The sequence below is a fragment of the Sus scrofa genome, chromosome 5, assembly GCF_000003025.6.
Source record: "Sus scrofa isolate TJ Tabasco breed Duroc chromosome 5, Sscrofa11.1, whole genome shotgun sequence".
Taxonomy (NCBI): domain Eukaryota; kingdom Metazoa; phylum Chordata; class Mammalia; order Artiodactyla; family Suidae; genus Sus; species Sus scrofa.
This window is the reverse complement of record NC_010447.5, coordinates 54,257,482-54,276,853: the sequence shown is the minus strand read 5'-3', so window position 1 is coordinate 54,276,853 and position 19,372 is coordinate 54,257,482. Positions and strand designations below refer to the sequence as shown.

At 37.5% G+C, this 19,372-nt stretch overlaps 1 protein-coding gene across 1 annotated transcript in view; it reads right to left on the bottom strand.

The window, feature by feature from the left end:
• PLCZ1 (phospholipase C zeta 1) overlaps window positions 1-19,145 on the bottom strand; it is a 194,849-nt gene extending 175,704 nt beyond the window's left edge. The window contains exons 1-2 of the mRNA XM_021091174.1: window positions 18,967-19,145; window positions 3,091-3,158 (exon numbers count right to left, since the gene is read on the bottom strand). The gene's annotated coding sequence lies outside the window, so the exon portion shown is untranslated. The remainder of the gene's footprint in view (window positions 1-3,090; window positions 3,159-18,966) is intronic.

Below are 19,372 nucleotides of genomic sequence, written 5' to 3'. Positions count from 1 at the left end.
ACTGCTCTCATGGTGTTTTCCATCACTCTGAAGCAGTTGGCTTGATGGAATGTGGAAAGGCCTAAAGATTCACTTACCATGTCAGTTTCTAGGACTGGGATATTGTTTTTAGAATCCAGTGTATTCTCTGACTCAGTGACCAAAATACAATATGCTTTCTACTGTGGCTAGGAGTCATGGCCTGGGAATTAAGAACTATAGATGTGGACAACTCTTCTCACCACGACACTTAATGATCCATTAGAAAAATTTTTACTTTTTAATCTCCACAATTTGGGGCTATGCTGGTTTAGAAGTCTTAGTTCCCAAGGGTGAACTGCTTCCACTATGGGACACAGCTATAGTTCCATTGAACAGGGAGTTGAGACTGTTAGCTGGACACTATTGGCTCTTTATTCCACTGAAAAAAGTGGGCAAAGAAGGGGTTACTGCACTGGTTGGGGTGGGTGATTCTGACTATAAACAGTAAATTGGATTTCTGCTACTCCTATGTGGGCAGGGATATGCCTGGAACCTAGAAAATTATCTGTAGTGTCATTCATTTAGCATCTAATATTCTGTGGTAAAAGTTCATGGACCACAAGACCCCCAACATAAGCAAGACTACAAATGTCAGAGACCTTTTGGGATTAATTCACTGGCTCACAGGAAACCTTGACCACTTCAGGTTCTTTCTATGGCAAAGAGAATATGGAATGAGAATTAGCAGGGGGAACTCTTAAATACCAGGTTCACCACGTTACCTGCAGCAGAAACTATAACTGTAATGGTGTGAATATTTCTTCCTTACTTTGATACAAATACAGTCAAATAGATAAGAACCACATTTTTCCTCTCCCATTTACCTACTATCTAACCTAAAGTATTGATAGTGACTTGCACATATATAAGGAATTTATTACAGTTTCTCAAATGGGAGGCATGATGCAGTTAGAAGAGGAAGGAACATTCCCGAAAGATGTGTAAAATGGTACATGAGATTTCTTTTGAGGGCAGGATTAACATGTTTTTATTTGTACAAAGGACACTTTCAACACATTATATGCAAGCATTATTCTTCTATTTTCTTTATTTAGGAGTTAAATATTTTGGTTTAAAGTGTATGTGGAAGGCTAAATTGGAAGGCTGAAATGTGCTATACTGTGTTTTGTCTGTTAGTATATTCCTCTTCTGTCTATGACTTGGAACTAAGTACATTCTGGATTAGAGCTGACCAAGAATGAACTTTTCAAGAAGTTTAGTAGCAGAAGTGAAGCAGAGGCTATTACTTTCAATAAGCCATGGCAATCAGACACAGTGACAGCTAGCTATGGAGATGCTGAAAGAGTTCCTGATTCCTCTGGTCTTCCTGACTCCTGGCCTTCCCATTGATGGGGGTCCCAAGCCAACCACCAAATGCTTAATTACAGTTCCCATGAAGGCAGAAGCTTCCACTGACTTCTCCATGAGCTCCCCTTTGCAATTCCACTCCAATGACCAGACACACTTTTGGGGATTCTCCTATAAACTCCAATCTGCGTACTTTCACCAAACTTCATGTTTGAGGTTCCAAACTGTTTGGTCTTAGAACTGTTTTATACTCTTAAAAACTACTGAAGACCACAGAGTTTTAGTATTTGTGAATTATATCTACCAATATTATAAACTAAAACTAAGACTTTTTAAAAACATGAAATACATCCACATTCCATCTCAATGTATAATCCTAAATCACATAACCTCTGAAATTACCCACCATACACTCATGACAGACTGAAAGATAAAAAGGAAAATACCTCCAAATATTGTTATTAAGACATTTTTGACCTTGCTGACTTCCTGAAAGGGTCTTTGGGACCCAGAAAAGGCCTCAGGGATGCCAGTGTGTTCCCAGACACCACATTGAGAACCCATGTTCTGGGCCACTGTGATTGGTGACTTTCTGACCTTTTGATTCTCCTCTTTATTCTTCACTTCTCTCCCTCTCTCACATCTGTATGAAGTCTAATTTCTATAGAAAACCTCCTCTTCTCCTAACATTTTTTGTTAATTTGCTAGAGCTGTCTTAACAAAATATCACAGACTGGGCGGTTCCAACAACAGAATTTATTTTCTCACACTTCTGAAGCCCAAGATCAAGATGCCTCCATGACTTGTTTCCTATGAGGTTTCTCTCTTTGGCTTGTAGCTAGATGCCCTCTTGCTGCCTCTTCATGCAGTCTTTTTCTCTGTGGGTGCATATCCCTGGGGACTCTCCGGTGTGTCCAAATTTTCTTTTTAAGAACACAGACCCTACTGAATTAGGGCCCACCCTAATGGCCTCTTTTTAAATTAATTACCCCTTTAGAGTCCCCATTTCTAAATACATTCACATTCTGAGGGACTAGGGATTATAGTTTCAACATATGAACTTGGGGAAATACAACTCAGGCTATAACATTACTTTTGGTCACTCTTTTCCTGGCTACACCCTGACTGATAAACTCTTAAAATCTTTGGCCACATAACCTATTTCATATGAAGAGCTTCACAATTTAGCCAGATAGAATGAATGTTAAAAGTGAGGACTGGCAGCCCATTGTAAATACGTTATGTCATAGAGGTTTTTCATATATAAATAATCTCCAGACATAATAAATAAGAAAGAGTAATCAGAATCTAACTTAGAACTGATTCTCTTCTCTCATTAATTTCTTCTCAACCCTTTTAAAATTCAAAAGGTGAAGTGATATGGAAACTATGATCAAACAGCAGCCCTGAAGCTTATAAGAAACACTTTGTTCATGTTATTAAATTGCGGATTATTGTTTCTCTGCATATTTATTTGCCAATGAACCAAAGGTTAATTCTCTCTGTCTGTAAATTAAATGGATTTGTAATTAGAGCCTTTGTTTCATTTGCTTTAAAGATCATTCCTGTTTATGTGTTGACCACAATTCCATTTTTAAATGTAATTGCTTCTAAATCCCAGAGGATGCTAATGTAGATTCAGACCAATACGTATTAATACCAGAATTATGACCAACAAAGTAAAATTTTATAAAGAAAGCTGAGTGCAACTTTGTGGCTTTTCGGTTGGTGGCTTCTAATTACATGTTGCTTCTTGCTCACCTTCAGAAGCCCTAGGAAACTGTACTCTTGTTGCAGCTTCGCCCAGCCACATGCATTGTGGAGAGTGTCTAGAATACAAAAATGTAATAAGTCAGTCTCTTCCCAAGCAGAACTCAGGAAGAAGGAAAAAATAATTACAGTCCAAACACCTTCTATTTTTCATCTCTGTATTGGACACCTCCAAAAAGTCATCTCCAAAAGGTTAGAGGGGATTTAGATGGAGCCCAGGATATTTCAATCACATTGTTGCACATGACTCAGCAACATCCAGAAGCAAAATAGTTTATCCAAGCTTTTTGCATCACAAATTCAGCCCAAAGCCAGCTCCCAGGCTGGGCAACTGTACATTGTGCCTGTTTCTGAAGTCACTACATGTCACTGGACAGGAATCAGATGAAGAAATTTGTTCTAATCTGTACTCTTCTCAAGAAAACTGGTTATAGTTGGAAGGAATAAACTCAGAAAGTGGGAGGTTAGAGGACACTGGACATTGTGACAATTTGCCAACGCTGCCTTCTCTCTAAGGAAACTACATGTGATTGACCACGGGGTTTTGAGGTTTTTTTTTGTTTGTTTGTTTGTTTTTGCTAAGAGGGGAATGCAAGTTTCTGGTGATTATTTTAGAAAAGCCGAGAATGGCTACAAGTAGTTCTCTTTCTTTATCCTTCTCTCACAGCTTATTCAGTTATTTCTCAAAAATTAAAGAAACATTCAAAAAAGAATAATTTGAAAGAAAATCACGAAATTAGGAGTTCCCATTGTGACTCAGCAGTTGACAACCTGACCAGTATCCATGAGGATATGGGTTTAATTCCTGGCCTCGCTCAATGGGTTAAGGATCTAGCGCTGTTAAAAGCTGTGGTGTAGGTCACAGATGCAGATTGGATCTGGCATCGATGTGGCTATAGCGTAGGTCGGCAGCTACAGCTTCTATTTGACCCCTAGTCTGGGAACTTCCATATGCTATAGGTGCATCCCTAAAGAGAAAAAAAAAAAAAATCACTAAATTGTTAAAATCATCCAAGGTGCTGCCATTTCTTAGCGTGGCTCTGCCTCTGCTGTCCTCCCCACAACATGAAGAGATTGAGAGGCTAAGTAGCTCCCTAAAACCATGTGATGTACTTTTGTTTTTTTAATCACAGTTTCAATTTCAGTACTTGTGATTAGTCCGTTCAGCTTTTCTATTTCATCTGGTTTAGTCTTGGAAGATTGTACTTCTCTAAGAATTTGTCCATTTCTTCTAGGTTTTCCATTTTATTGGCATATAGTTGCATATAGTAGACTCTTAAGATCCTTTGTATTTCTGTGATGTCCGTTGTTACTTCTCATTTTCCATTTCTAATTTTACTGATTTGAGTCCTCTCTCTTTTTTTTTTGATAAGTCTAGCTAGGTTTTTATGAATTTTGTTGATCTTCTCAAAGAATCAGCTTTTCCTTTCATTGATCTTTTCTAAGGTTTTCTTTGTTTCTATTTCATTGATTTCTGCTCTGATCTTTATGATTTCTTTCCTTCTACTAACTTTAGGTCTTGAATGTTATTCTCTCTCTAGCTGCTTTAGCTGGAAAGTTAGGTTGTTTATTTGAGCTTTTTCTTGTTTCCTGAGGACCAGATGATTTCACAGGTGAATTCTATCATTTAGAGAAGCTATAATACCTAATACCTAATTACCTAAGAGCTAATATCTAATTGTATATCATGATCAAGTGGGATTTATCCAGGGATTCAAGGATTCTTCAATATCTGCAAATCAATCACTGTGATACACCATATTAACAAACTGAAGAATAAAAACCATATGATCCTCTCAATAGACGCAAAAAGCCTTTGACAAAATCCAATGCCCATTTCTGATAAAAACCCTTCAGAAAGTGGTCATAGAGGGAACCTACCTCAACATAATAAAGGCCATATATGACAAACCCACAGCTAACATCATTCTCAACAGTGAAAAGCTGAAAGAATTCCCACTGAAATCAGGAACAAGATAAGGATGTCTGCTCTCACCACTACTGTTCAACGTAGTTTTGGAAGTCCTAGCCACAGCAATCAGAGAAGTAAAAGAAATAAAAGGAATCCAAATTGGAAAGGAATAACTAAAACTATCCCTATTTGCAGATGACATGATACTATACCTAGAGAATCCTAAAGGCTCTACCAGAAAACTGTTAGAGCTCATCAATGAATTTGGCAAAGTTGCAGGATACAACATTAATACACAGAACGACAGCATTTCTATATACCAAGAATGAAAGATCCGAAAGAGAAATTAGGGAAGCAAGCCCATTTACCATCACAACCAAAAGAATAAAATACCTAGGAGTAAACCTACCTAAAGAGGCAAGAGACCTGTACCCTGAAAACTATAAGGCATTGATGAAAGAAATCAAAGATGACACAAACAGATCAAAAGACAGACCATGCTCTTGGATTGGAAGAGTCAATATTATCAAAATGCCTATTCTACCCAAGGCAATCTATAGATTCAATGCAATACTATCAAATTACCAAGGATGTATTTCACAGAACTCAAACAAAATTACTTTAAAGTTTGTTTGGAAGCACAAAAGACCCAGAATAGCCAAAGACATCCTGAAAAAGAAAAATGGAGCTGGAAGCATTAGGCTCCCGGACTTCAGACTATACTACAAAGCAACAATCATCAAAACCTTATGGTACTGGCACAAAGACAGAAATATAGCTCAGTGGAACAGGACAGAAAGCCCAGAATTAAACCCACGCACCAACAGCAACTAATCCAGGACAAAGGAGGCAAGACTATACGATGGAGAAAAGACAGCTTGTTCAATAAGTGGTGCTGGGAAAACTTGGACGGCCACATGGAAAAGAATGAAATTAGAACACTCCCTAACACCATACACAAAAAGAAACTCCAAATGGATCAAAGACCTATATATAAGACCAGATACTATAAAACTCTTAGAGGAAAACATAGGCCAAACACTCTCCAACACAAACAACAGCAACATCTTCTCAGATCCACCTCTTAGAGGAATGACAGTAAAAACAAAAATAAACAAATGGGAACTAATTAAACTTAAAATTTTTTTGCACAGCAAAGGAAACCCTAAACAAAATGAAAAGACAACCCACAGAATGGAAGAAAATCTTTGCAAATGAATCAACTGACAAGGGATTGATCTCCAAAATTTATAAATACCTCCTACCGCTCAATACCAAAAAAACAAACAACCCCATCTAAAAATGGGCAGAAGATCTAAACAGACAATTCTCCAAAGAAGACATATGGATGGCCAAAAAACACATGAAAAGATGTTCAACATCACTCAGTATTAGAGAAATGCCAATCAAAACCACGATGAGGTACTACCTTACACCAGCCAGAATGGCAATCATCAGAAAGTCTACAGACAATAAGTGCTGGAGAGGGGGTGGAGAAAAAAGAACCCTATTACACTGTTGGGGGACTGTAAATTGGTGCAACCACTGTGGAAAACAGTATGGGGATTCCTCAGGAAACTAAAAAGAGAACCCCCATTTGATCCAGCAATCCCACTCCTGGGCATCTATCCAGAGAAAACATTGACTCAAAAAGACACATGTACTGCAATGTTCATTGCAGCACTATTTGCAAGAGCCAAGACATGGAAACAACCTAAATGTCCATTGACAGAGAAGTGGATTAAGAAGTGGTACAGATACACAACGGAATATTACTCAGCCATTAAAAGGAAAGAAATAACAGCATTTTTCGCAACATGGATGGACCTAGAAATTATCATGCTAAGTGAAGTCCATCAGACAATGAGACACCAACATCAAATGCTATCACTTATATGTGGAATCTGAAAAAAAGGACACAATGAACTTTTTTGCAGAACAGACACTGACTCACAGACTTTGGAAAATTTTTGTTTTCCAAAGGAGAGGGGTTGGGGGGTAGGGGGATGCTGGGGGTTTGGGATGGATTATAAAATTGGGTTGTGATGATCATTGTACAACTACCAATGTAGTAAATTCATTGAGTTAAAAAAAAAAAAAGTGCTGTAAATCAAATGTTTGTGCCTCCCCTCCACAATTTATATGTTGAAATTCTAATCCCCAAAGTGATGACAGTAGGAGGTGGAGCCTTTGGGAGCTGCTTAGGTTATGAGTGTGGAACCCTCACAGGTGCTATTACTGCCTTATAAGAGAGACCACACACAGCTCTCCAGCTCCTTCTGTCATGTGAGTTCATAGTGAGAAGTCGGCAGTCTGCAAGCCAGAAGAGGGTTCTAATCAGAACCTGACCATGCTGGCATCCTGATCTTGGACTTCCAGCCTCTAGAACTATGAGAAATAAATTTCTGTTGTTTATAAGTCACCGATGTTGTGATCTTTGGTTATAGCAGCCAAAACAGACTAAGATAACATGCAACCACCCCTTTCTCAGAGTCACACATATCAAAGACTCTGCTTAAAGACTTATACCACATTAAATAAGCACTAAACTGAGATTTCAATTTCAAAAAATGCTTTATTAAAAAAAAGCTGTAACTAAAAGTTTTTGCACAACAAAGGAAACCATAAACAAAAGACAACTCACAGAATGCAAGAATATATTTGCAAATAAAGCAACTGACGAGAGTTTAATCAGTTTAATCTCCAAAATACACAAACACCTCCTGCAGCTCAGTATCAAAAAAAGCAAACAGCCCAGTCAAAAAATAAGATTGGGAGTTCTTGCTGTAGTTTAGTGGGTTGCAAACCCAACTAGTATCTATGAAGATGTGGATTTGATCCCTGGCCTTGCTCAGTGGGTTAAGGATTCAGCATTGCCATGAGCTGTGGTGCAGGTCACAGACACAGCTTGGATCCTGTGTTGCTGTGGCTGTGACTAAGGCTGGCAGCTGTAGCTCCAATTGGACCCCTAGCCTGGGAACTTCCATATGCTGCAGGTATGGCAATTAAAAAAGAAAAAAAAAAAAGAAAAATGGCAGATCTAAAACACTTCTCCAGAAAAGACATACAGATAAGCCAGTAAACACACAAAAAGACGTCAACATCACTAATTATTAGGGAAACGCAAATCAAAACTGCTATGGAGTACCATGTTACACCAGCCAGAATGACCACAGTCAAAAAGTCTACAAACAACAAATGCTGGAGAGAGTTTAGAGAAAAAGGAATCCTCTTACACTGTTAGTGATAATGTAAATTGATGCAACCAATATGGAAAACAGTATGGAAGTTGCTCAAAAAACTAAAGATAGAACTACCATACAATCCAGCAATCTCACTCCTGGGCATCTATCTGGAGAAAACCATAATTCAAAAAGACACATGCACCTCAATGTTCATTGCAGCACTATTTACAATAGCCAAGACATGGCTATTGTAAATGTCCATCAACAGAGGAATGAATAAAGAAAATATGATACATACATACAATGAAATATTACTCAGCCATAAAAAAGAATGAAGTAATGCAATTTGCAGCAACATGAAATTACCATACTAAGTGAAGTTAGTCGATGAAAGACAAATACCATATAATTTCACTTATATGTGGAATCTTAAAAAAAAAAGATATAAATGAGCTCATTTGCAGAACAGAAATGGACTCACGGACTTTGTTTTTGTTTTTTGGCTTTATAGGGTCTCACCCATAGCATGTGGAATTTCCCAGGCTAGGGCTCCGATTGGAGCTGTACCTGCCAGTCTACACCACAGCCACAGCAACATGGTATCTGAGCCATGTCTGTGACCTACAGCACAGCTCACAGCAACGCAAGATCCTTAAACTTATAGTTACCAAAAGGATCAGGTGGGACAGTGGGAGGGATGCACTGGGGGTTTGGAAGTGGCATATGCACACCAAAGTATATGGAATGATTGGCCAACGGGACCTGCTGTATAGCACAAAGAACTCTACACAATATTCTGTGATAATCTTTTTGGGAAAACAATCTGAAAGAGAATGGATATGTGTATATATATGACTCAATCACTTTATGTACAGCAGAAATTATCATGATTTTATAAATCAATCAAATTTCAATAAAACGTAAAAAAAAAAAACCAGCTATGTGACTAAATCCTCTTAAGTGTCATGGTGGTTACAATCAGAAATATACAACATCATCCCTCCCGTCAAAGAGCAGAGAATGTATTTAGAAAAATAAGATTAAATTAAGCCTCCCCTGAATCTTGGGCAATTTTATATAAGCTTCTGCTCCTCATTTGGCTCTTCTTCAACATTGAGTACATTGAGGTAGAATTATTGTGGGGATGGAGCTCCATTTTGTGAGTGTGTGTATGCATATGCTTGAGATATGGAACTTCTCAGATCTACCTGGCCAAACTGTAAAAGTAAAGAATTCAAAGTATTTAGCAGTAGGAAAATTTCAAGTGCCAGAAATGAGGGAAAGAGCCTGCATGCACAGATGCAAAATGAAGAGGAGGGAAAGATTCCCTCAGAAACTGAATCATGCTGGACTCCCTATCTGGATAATTCAGGGGGAAATGAGAAGACTGTTTCTGCAATTTTGTCTGTTTTAGAAAATTTGCAGGATAATTGTTTTGACTCCTCTCTCCCCCCAGTGGGTGGAGACACAGCTGGGCTTTCTGAGAGGCCAAGCCAATCTTGATCCAAATGAAAGGTGACTTGCAACAGGGTTGCAAAAATAAGCCTCTACTCTCTGTCTCTGTTCTTCCTGTAATCTGCTTTGTGAAAGACCTTTTTCTCTGCACTGGGATGTAACTAAAGCCTATCAAATTATCCCACCCATTTTTCTCTATACAATTGTGTTCTGTTATTGTGCTTCTTACTAATTTGTCCAGGAGCCTTTAAAATTTTCGCAAAATCTACTTTGGGATAACTCTTGAGGAGATCTGTATCCTTCACAACCAAAGCTCTATTTCTGGATGTTCGCAGCATTGCCCTTCAAATGCATGATTCTGCTATAATGTAAAGAGTTTATTTTCCTTATGTGTTCCTTCATTCAGTAATATCTGTTCAATAATTTGTTACATAAATATGAGATGAATGAGAGTGAGTTTCTCCGCTCTGTTCTGGAACCACAATCGATCTACTGACTAGGTCTACCAGAGAGAACCAGCATCAAGGAAAACAAGAAAATCTTAGAATCATACTTCTGCAGAATGCCTTATTATAATGTACTAGCCCCAAACAGCTGAAGGAGGTATTCTACAAATGCAATTTGGGAGACTCATTCTATAATATCAACATGGTTTGGATTTTGAGTCATGTTCACTTGCACAGTTCATTTAATGGCAAGATGTTGTAGACACATACACATCAATCTAAATGAATTTGTACTTGGATTCTGACATCTAATCTTCCTGGTTAATATCTGTCATGTGTTGCTAAACCACCTCCAACATATGTAAGTAGTTCCAAAAATAATGGTTGATTATTCAAAACTATGTATATAATCATTCCAAAATAATAAAAGCCATAAAAATTACTGATAATCTTCTATACCACAATTTTTATATAAAAGACTATCCTTAATTCTTTATTGTTTGTGAATATCTTTTCCTCATATACCTCCCCCACATGTATTTTGTGCTTCATAAAAGTTCTTTCTGTTATTTCTGAGTGTGCTCAAAGCAGATAGGTTTTCTCTGTACTTATCAGTGTTTAAGATGTTTTCTGAGTTAACATAATCTGTCAATCTGGCATGTCTCTCAAACACTTAAAATTCACTGAAAATCTCAAGAGGAAAAATTACTGTGTATCTAATTCTAACTAGAGCATATGTTCCAGCCTGTGCTAAACAATTTACCCAGAAGGATTAAAAATGTTTTATAAAAAAAATTAATGGCCCTCAAGATCAGAATCAGCAATTTTCCATCGACATAATAATAAAAAATAAAATTCTGCAACTCAAGAAGCTAAGTTGTGTTTTTAATTCATCAGAGCAAAAATTTATAGTCAGTAAAGTATGCTCACATTTTCACAATTTAAAAAAAAATTTTTGTGTGTGTCTTTTTTTATCTTTATGCCTTTTCTAGGGCCGCTTCCTGCAGTATATGGAGGTTCCCAGGCTAGGGGTCGAATAGGAGCTGTAGCCGCCAGCCTACGCCAGAGCCACAGCAATGCGGGTTCTGAGCCGCATCTGCAACCCACACCACAGTTCCCAGCAATGCTGGATCCTTAACCCACTGAGCGAGGCCAGGGATCGAACCCACAACCTCATGGTTCCTAGTCGGATTCGTTAACCACTGAGCCACCACGGGAATTCCCCTAAAAGTATTTTTATAAATATTTGCATTTATATTTATTCTATGTAGCTAAGGACAAAAATATCAGATATATTTTATGTCTATGGTAAAATGCTAAGTTTCAAAAAACTAGGAACATTAAAATGTTAATAGTAGTTATCTCAAAGATTACAGTCACTGATGATTTTTATTTGTCTTTGATTTTTAAAATTTTCTACATGAACATATATTACTTTGAAAATATGTTTTAGAGCATTCCAAGCAACCAAAAAAATCTGTCTTCCTGCATTAAATTAATTAATTAATTTACTGTTTTTCACACTCTCAAACTCATTCCATCAGGAATTTTAAGAAAATCTAATTTTCCTGTCAATGGTCAACAAACCAATAATTTGCTTTAACATAAGTCAATAATTTCATAGAACTTACCAATATAAATTGGAAAGGATAAAATTAAATGTTGAAGCAGATAATAAATTTATTTATTAACTTAGAACTCATTGTGGATATACATTAAAACCTAAATATCTTACAGAACTAAAGATTTATCTGAGAGTTTCTATCATGACTCAGCAGAAATTAATCCGACTAGTGTCCATGAGAATGCAGGTTCAATCCTTGGCCTCGATTAGTGGGTCAGGGATCCAGCATTGCTGTGGCTATGGTGTCGATCAGGAGCTGTGGCTCCAATTCAACCTCTAGCCTGGGAACTTCCACATGCTGTGGGTGTGCCCCTCTAAAAAAGAAAAAAAAAAAAAAAAAGAGTTCCCGTTGTGGTGCAGTGGTTAACAAATCCGACTAGGAACCATGAATTTGCACGTTCAATCCCTGGCCTTACTCAGTGGGTTAAGGATCTGGTGTTGCCATGAGCTGTGGTGTAGGTCGCAGACTGGCTCAGATCCCGCATTGCTGTGGCTCTGGCATAGGCCGGCAGCTACAGCTCCAATTAGACCCCTAGCCTGGGAACCTCCATATGCCACGGGAGCAGTCCTAGAAAAGGCAAAAAGACAAAAAAAAACAAAAAAAAACACACATTTACCTTCTCTAGCTTCTTTTTTTTAAGACATTTTTTGTAAATCTAAGCTATTTCTCTACTTAAAATAGACCACATAAGTGTTCATAACCTGTACTGCTAAAACAGACATGAAAATCATTTGTACCTTGAAAAATATATATAATTAATATTATTTTGGCAAATAGTGTGGTTTTATATAAATGCAATGAATACTTAGGAAACTGGTGATCAATGAAACTTTGAATTCACCTGCCATATTACTAGAACTCATTTGCATCATTTGCATAGTCTTTTATTGTAATGTATTTGGCAAGACCCATGCTGTAACAGTGAAATTTTCCTAAAAGCAGCTGAACTAAGAACCTCAAATAATACAGTGTAATCTTGACAGGAAGCAAAAAGAAAGCACTATAATTAGTCAACAGGTTTTTAGTACCTGCTTTATGCCCAGCCAAAGCCCATTCAACAAGTGAAAAATGTATAGGATATAATCCCTGTCTTAAGAAAGCTTAGATCTCACTGAGGAGAAGCAAGAAACATCATTAAAAAATTCAGAATTTTGTGGTTTGATTATAAAAACAATAGATACTCAGAGAAAAAGGCAAAGAAAAAAGAAAAGACTTACTGTCATAAAAAGGCTTTCTGAAGGAGAAAGAATTTAGGAAGGTCCAAGAAGGATGGGTATAGTCTGGTTAGAAGACAAACAGACGTTATCTTAGAAGATGGAAACTGACTGAATAAAGACAGTAAGGACACTGATTTACGTTTGATGGGGGAAATGAAAGGCATGAGGAGGAGAGGAAGGAGAACATTTCATGGGCAGAAGCAATAGAATGAAGTGCAATAAACTGAAGAGAATGGAAACTATAATCATGTCTTCACTCTGCTAGGCACATGCAACTACACACACTGAGTCTATCCAATCTCCAGACAAGGCTCTCCAGAGTCCTTAGAGGAATTTATTATCCATTCAGAATATCACGTTTCAGGCTTAGCATGGAGTGAACATGAGCTGATGACTTGAATCTTGTGCTTAACATAGGCTTCGTGTTGAGAAACTCCTCCAAAAGGTTATTTTGCTTAAAATTTGGCTCTTCTGGGATTCCATTCTATTTCTCAACTCTCCTAGTTGATCTCAGGCTCATTAAGTAGAATAACCCTTCTGGCACTATCTTTGCTGTGGGAATTGAAGCTGACCTTTCTCATAGTTATATTCTACAAAAGCCAGATAATTTATAATTTGAAAATCTATGAATAGATAATGTGATACAAAAATGCTATGTCTTTTTCAACTAGTTGTAGGAAGTTTGGTATTTGAGGCTTATGCAAATTTACTGAGTTAAAACTGTGTAATTTATGAGAAACTTGAATCTAATCTTTTCTGCTTGGGAGTTTGAGAGAATGAAGGGGAAATCATTGGAATGAATATGGATTTGTTTTGAACAACGGAAACTCATATGTAGAAATGATCTATAGGGCATTCAATTCAGTTTCCTGCATTGCTGAATTGCTTCCTATCATAAAAGCTCAGAGGTTAAGTTCAGAATGTTTTAAAATATGACTCTGCTGCTACCCAATATCAAGGAGAACTTGTTTGAGTCCTTGGCAATACAGTTTAATATAAACTGGCAATGTGACTATAGTTAACAATATTATATTGTATATTTGAAAGTGCTAAAAGAGTAGATCTTAAAAGCTATGATAAGTAAAAATAAAAATCTAACTATGTGAGGTCATGTTAAACTAAACTTACTGTGATCATTTCACAATATATATACATATCTAATTCTTATATTGCACACCTTAAAATTTATGATGTTATATATCAAATATGTCTCAATAAAACTGAATAAATAAATAAACATATGGACTTCTGGAAACTGTACTACTTATCCACATCTAAACACATTTTCTACTTGCAATTGGCCTTAGGCTAGTATAAACTTGGAATATACATATAATATATACATTCAATAATCCAGACCAAAGAAGGGCCTCATTCCCTCTTTCAAGCCTAGTGTCAACCACATCAGAATTCTGTTCATTACAGTCATTCAAGGACTGAGGCTCAAAGGAGGTCCATCTTAGTACAGGCTTCCTTGATGAACCAGAAATGAAGTAGAGCAACAAAAACCATGCATTCACTGGTAAAATTACCCCTAGAAGTGACAATACATCACTTGAGCTCACACTTCATTAGCCTAAGCAAGTCATGGCCATGCCTAACTACAAAATTAAGAAAGTGTAATCCAACCATGTGTCAGTACGGAGGTTGGATGAAACAACCCTAATGAAACAACCCTAATGTCTACCATGGGAACCATAAGAATTGATGGCAACCATTCAAGTTCAAGACAAAGGTTATCATGACCTTGGTTTCCCTGTGAACCAGTAGAAATGGAACTAGTGCAGGGAAGAAGAGACTAGAGAAAGAAAGAACTTGCAGAAACCCATATAAGACTAACTCAGAAGCAGCAACTCATAAAAAAATATGAAATAATGCCATTTGCAGAAACATGGATGGACTGAGAGATTATCATACTGAGGGAAGTAAGTCAGAGAAAGACAAACATCATATGATATCACACATATATGGAATCTAATAAAAATGATATCAAAGAACATATGGGGACACCATGAAAATCATTACTTTTCACTTAGAGCTCAGTGTCCCTGAGTGACTACAGAGCAGTGGCTTGAGTTTAGCTACCTTCTTCGGTTATAGCTATAGAGCAAGGCTGTTCTTGGGAGAGATGGGCCTTTGTCATTCATACACTTCCCAATACTCTGTTCTCAAGTCATGTGTCTTTTGACCCTTATCCTCCAAGACCCTGGCATGATACCGTCAATGAAGTCAGGAAATCCAGCTTGGTAACATGGAAAGAACATGAAACAGAGGGCTGATATGATTAAATGTCAGTAAAATATCTTGCCTCATTGTCACTGAAGGAAGTAGGATTCTCAGTAAGACCTACTTTCTCTTCCAAAATTTTTTCTCTACTGAGCTCTAAGCAGAAAGTCATGATTTTCATGCTGTCCCCAAGTTTGAATTAAAAGCAGCACAGATGCTAGACTTGAAAGGACTGTGGACAGTAGGCATCACAGAAGTTATCAATGAGACAGGAGGAGCTTTCTTGATATTTTGGTACAGCCTAAAATGCCTCAGAATTTTGTACAATCTGGTGGAATAGAAGGCAGACCACATGAAAGACTAAATTTGCTACCAAGCCCAGTGAGATGGGAGTTCAAAGGCAGAAACAAGTTGATTTAAGGGAAAAAGAAATGGGTCCATGCTTATATACTAGAGTTTATCAATTAAAAACCTATACACATCAGGAAAAGGAAAGATTATGGACTTGGCCCAGACTTATGAAGGCCATTAGAAAAAGAGAGCTCATTCTACTTATCACCATATATTTCTAACTTGAGATTAAAAAAAAACAGAGGTGATCAGGATGTCTCACAGATGTGATGGTGTTAGTTCTGATCTTAGGGTAAGTGCCTGAAGACCATCCACCCTGAAGCTGCCAGGGGTTAGCACTAGAAACCCCAGAGAACAGGGATCACCAGTTCCAGGAGAAGGGAGACAGGAAAGTAAAGAAACAGTTGAATAATAAAGGATGCACTGGGTTGGATCTTGGAATCAGTATGTCAACTAACCCGTTCTCTCTAGAAGTTTAACATTTATGTTGCCATTTTAATAAAGATTCCATTTTGCTTATGGACCAGTCATCTCTGAGATTCTTAGTAACTACCAAAGGCTAAGTGTTATTTTTAAAAATCAGGGCTCCATGTTATCCTCCTTCTGTGTCTGTGGTCATAGTCACTTCTTCCAAGTCCCATCCAATGGAAATAAAATGACATAAACCATCTACTTTGAGCTGGTTGAAGAATTACAGGCATGAATCAAATGGTGCAAGGGGGAAAAGCACTTAAAATTTAGAGACGAAGGGATGCCTGACTTTTGAGTTGTCAATCTGGGAAGCTTTTCATTAGAAGTTTTAGAGTGCTTTCATCACTAATTAATAAATAATGACATGTCAGACAAGCAAATTTAATACTGAGAAAACTAACAGATACACATACCAGATGTTATCTAACACTGACTTCCTCTCATTTGAGCACCACTATTTCACTGTTTTGTTCAATGAAAACTGACACTTGGTATATTAGACCAATTAGCAAATAGAAAATACCGTGCAAAATAATTATAGCCAAGCCCTCACAGTCAATTCCCTAGCCTTCCTTTTCCAACTTCCTTCTTCCCAAAACAAATCTCCTTTGGCTCTACTCTCTGAACATCTTGCAAATCCTCACTGCCTCCCTTATGCCTCCGCTCCTGCAATTTCTCCTGGAATTGTCCCTCTTCACTTATAATTGCTCTGAGGACAGAAACCAACACTTGGTCATCCTAGAACCCCCTGGAGGTCCCAGAGTGGTATGTGCATATTAAAAGGTGTATGATAAATCCTCACTCAATTGAACTGAATTTTCACTGTGGGCTTTAATCATTATTACAGTGATCTTCACATCATAGGGCAAATGAGGGTTTGCCAACCTAGCCTGCTACTTACTTAATCTGACAAGAAAAACTAGCTTTTCAGGAAAAGAAAACAAAAGGAGTAAAAGCAAATGGGCAGAGTAAGACAATAAAAAACTGGACTATAAAAGTCAATTCCATGGAAGAACAATTTTCTCACTATCCTTAATGAGCGTGTTGGTCAAATGTACAGATGTTAAAGGAACATTCCTATTTAGTTAGTAGTGCGTGACAGACCTCTTCCAAATTAGTCTTCATTCTTTTGAGTACTTCGAAGAGGTTTTTTCAGTTTCTTTTTTAGGAAGTTTGGGCTGCTTTCTGTTGTGACTGATCCGTTCTTTTGGATTTCACAGATCTCCAAGGCATACTAGAAGACTAAATCAATTCTGCTTGGAGTGAAAGGTCTTAAGGTAATTAGGTTAGCCATTCGATTTATTTGCAGGCATTCCTTTAATGTGTGAAATAATTTCAATAAGCCCATATTCATGCAAAGATTGATAGTTATGACTATGTTATGATTGATACATTAGTAATGGTAAGGACAATTAAAGCATTTCACATATAGTCCCCTCAGTCTTATTGTTTTTTAAAGATGTAAATATTTCATGCTTAAATAATAATGATGTTGATAATGATCACTAAATGCCTACTGTGTGCCAGCCCCTATGATAAGCACTTATCCCACCTAATCATTTTAAAACTCATTAATAATAATAAGTCAGTAACACAGAGAGGCAAAGTAATTTAGCCAGGGCCACATAGTCAGCTAACATAACTTCAACTAGACCCAAGACAAATTCCATTATTCCTAGTCTTTATTAGATTATGCTATACCCCAAGTTAACTAAATGCCCTAACAATTAGCTGACATCTGAGATGGTAGCAGGATTTGGAAAAAGTCAACAAATTTACTCTTTAAAATCCTTATCAAGAGGATTTTAAGTGAAGGTAAAAAAGCAAATGGGCAGTTTAGGCCAATTTTTCTACAACTGGAAAACTTAAGAACAGATAGCCAGCATTCTGCCAGGTCACATCAGCACACTGGCTAAGCAAGGGGCTTTTACTGTAACCGGACTCACCCAGCTGAGACTGAAGAACAGTTGTGTGAGGAAAAAAATCTGTAACTCACAAAAATCTCACTATGGACTACTCAAGTGTGTGGATATAGCTGCTTGTCTGGTATCATGTTAAAAAGGCTTTGTTCTGCTTTCCAGTTCTGTGCTAATTTGGGCCAAGGCTATGTAGAAAAAAAGTAGAGTTGATGATTACCCAGCTATTCAATTGGTAAATCTCCAACAGTTCAACCTTTTTAGCAGCGATTTGAAAGTATAAATAGCACGATTACTAGATTTGCAGATGCCCCAAAAATTGAATGAGAGAGCTAATATAATTAAGACAACATACTGAAGTATAAAAGTATATCAACAAATAAGAACACTAGGAAAAAACAGTAAAATTTAACAGGGATAACTATAAAATCAGGTATTTGACTTCAAAACTTGAAGAGATTGAATAAAGAATGAAACGGGATAATCTTTCTGTGTGAAATGGCATTGCACAGGAGGTAGTTTGCAGCCCATAATAAGCCAGAATGTGCCAATAGCCTTAAGCAAAGGAGTATAAGCCAAGGGTCTGTATCAAGGGAGGTGATAGTAATGGAATTTTGTGTTCAGTTTACATACCACTATTTAAGATCAAGTCTATCCAAAGTAGAGTGACCAGTATAAAGAAGGCTTTGAAAACTGTGCATAAAGTCAAGGCTAGAGAAACAAAGGAAATGCAGCCTGAAAGGGAAAATACTAGAGGTTTTTACTAGAACTCTTCATAGTGTAATGGAAAGCACATGGCCTAGAGATCAAGAGAGAATTCAATCCCAATCTTCGTACTCTGAGGACCAGGGCAATGATTTCACCTCAAACTCTCAGCATCCTCAGCCCATATGGTTTGTTTATTCCTAAATTTTCTAGGCTCAATATGTTGGGTACTAAAAACAGAACAGAAAGCAAGCTTTTGACATTAGAAAGCTGAGTCTTGTGCCCAAGGCAGACAAGTTTCAGTCTATTAACATACACAGCACTGATGTTCTAGGAGTTCAGAGAACAGGCAACTCACCTTGAAACAGGGCACTTTGACTAAGCCTTCTTGATACAATCCCTTTCATGGTGTATTAGTTTCCTGGGGCTGCTGTAATGAAGGACCACAAACTGAGCTGCTAAAACAAAAGAAATTTACAGTCTCAAAGTTCTGGAGGCTGGAAGTCCAAGATCAAGGTGCCCACAGGATCAGTTCTTTCTGAATACTGTGAGGGACAATCTGTGCCATGAATCTCTTATCTTCTGGCGATTTCCTGGCAATACTTAGCGCTCCTTGGCTGTAGGTACATCATTTTAATCTCTGTTTTCATCTTTGCATGATGTTCTCCCTGCGTCTTCTCACTCAGTCTTTCCTCTAAGTATGTCTGTCTCTGTAGCCAATTTCCCTTTTTTATATGAACATAGTCACATTGGATTATGGCCCA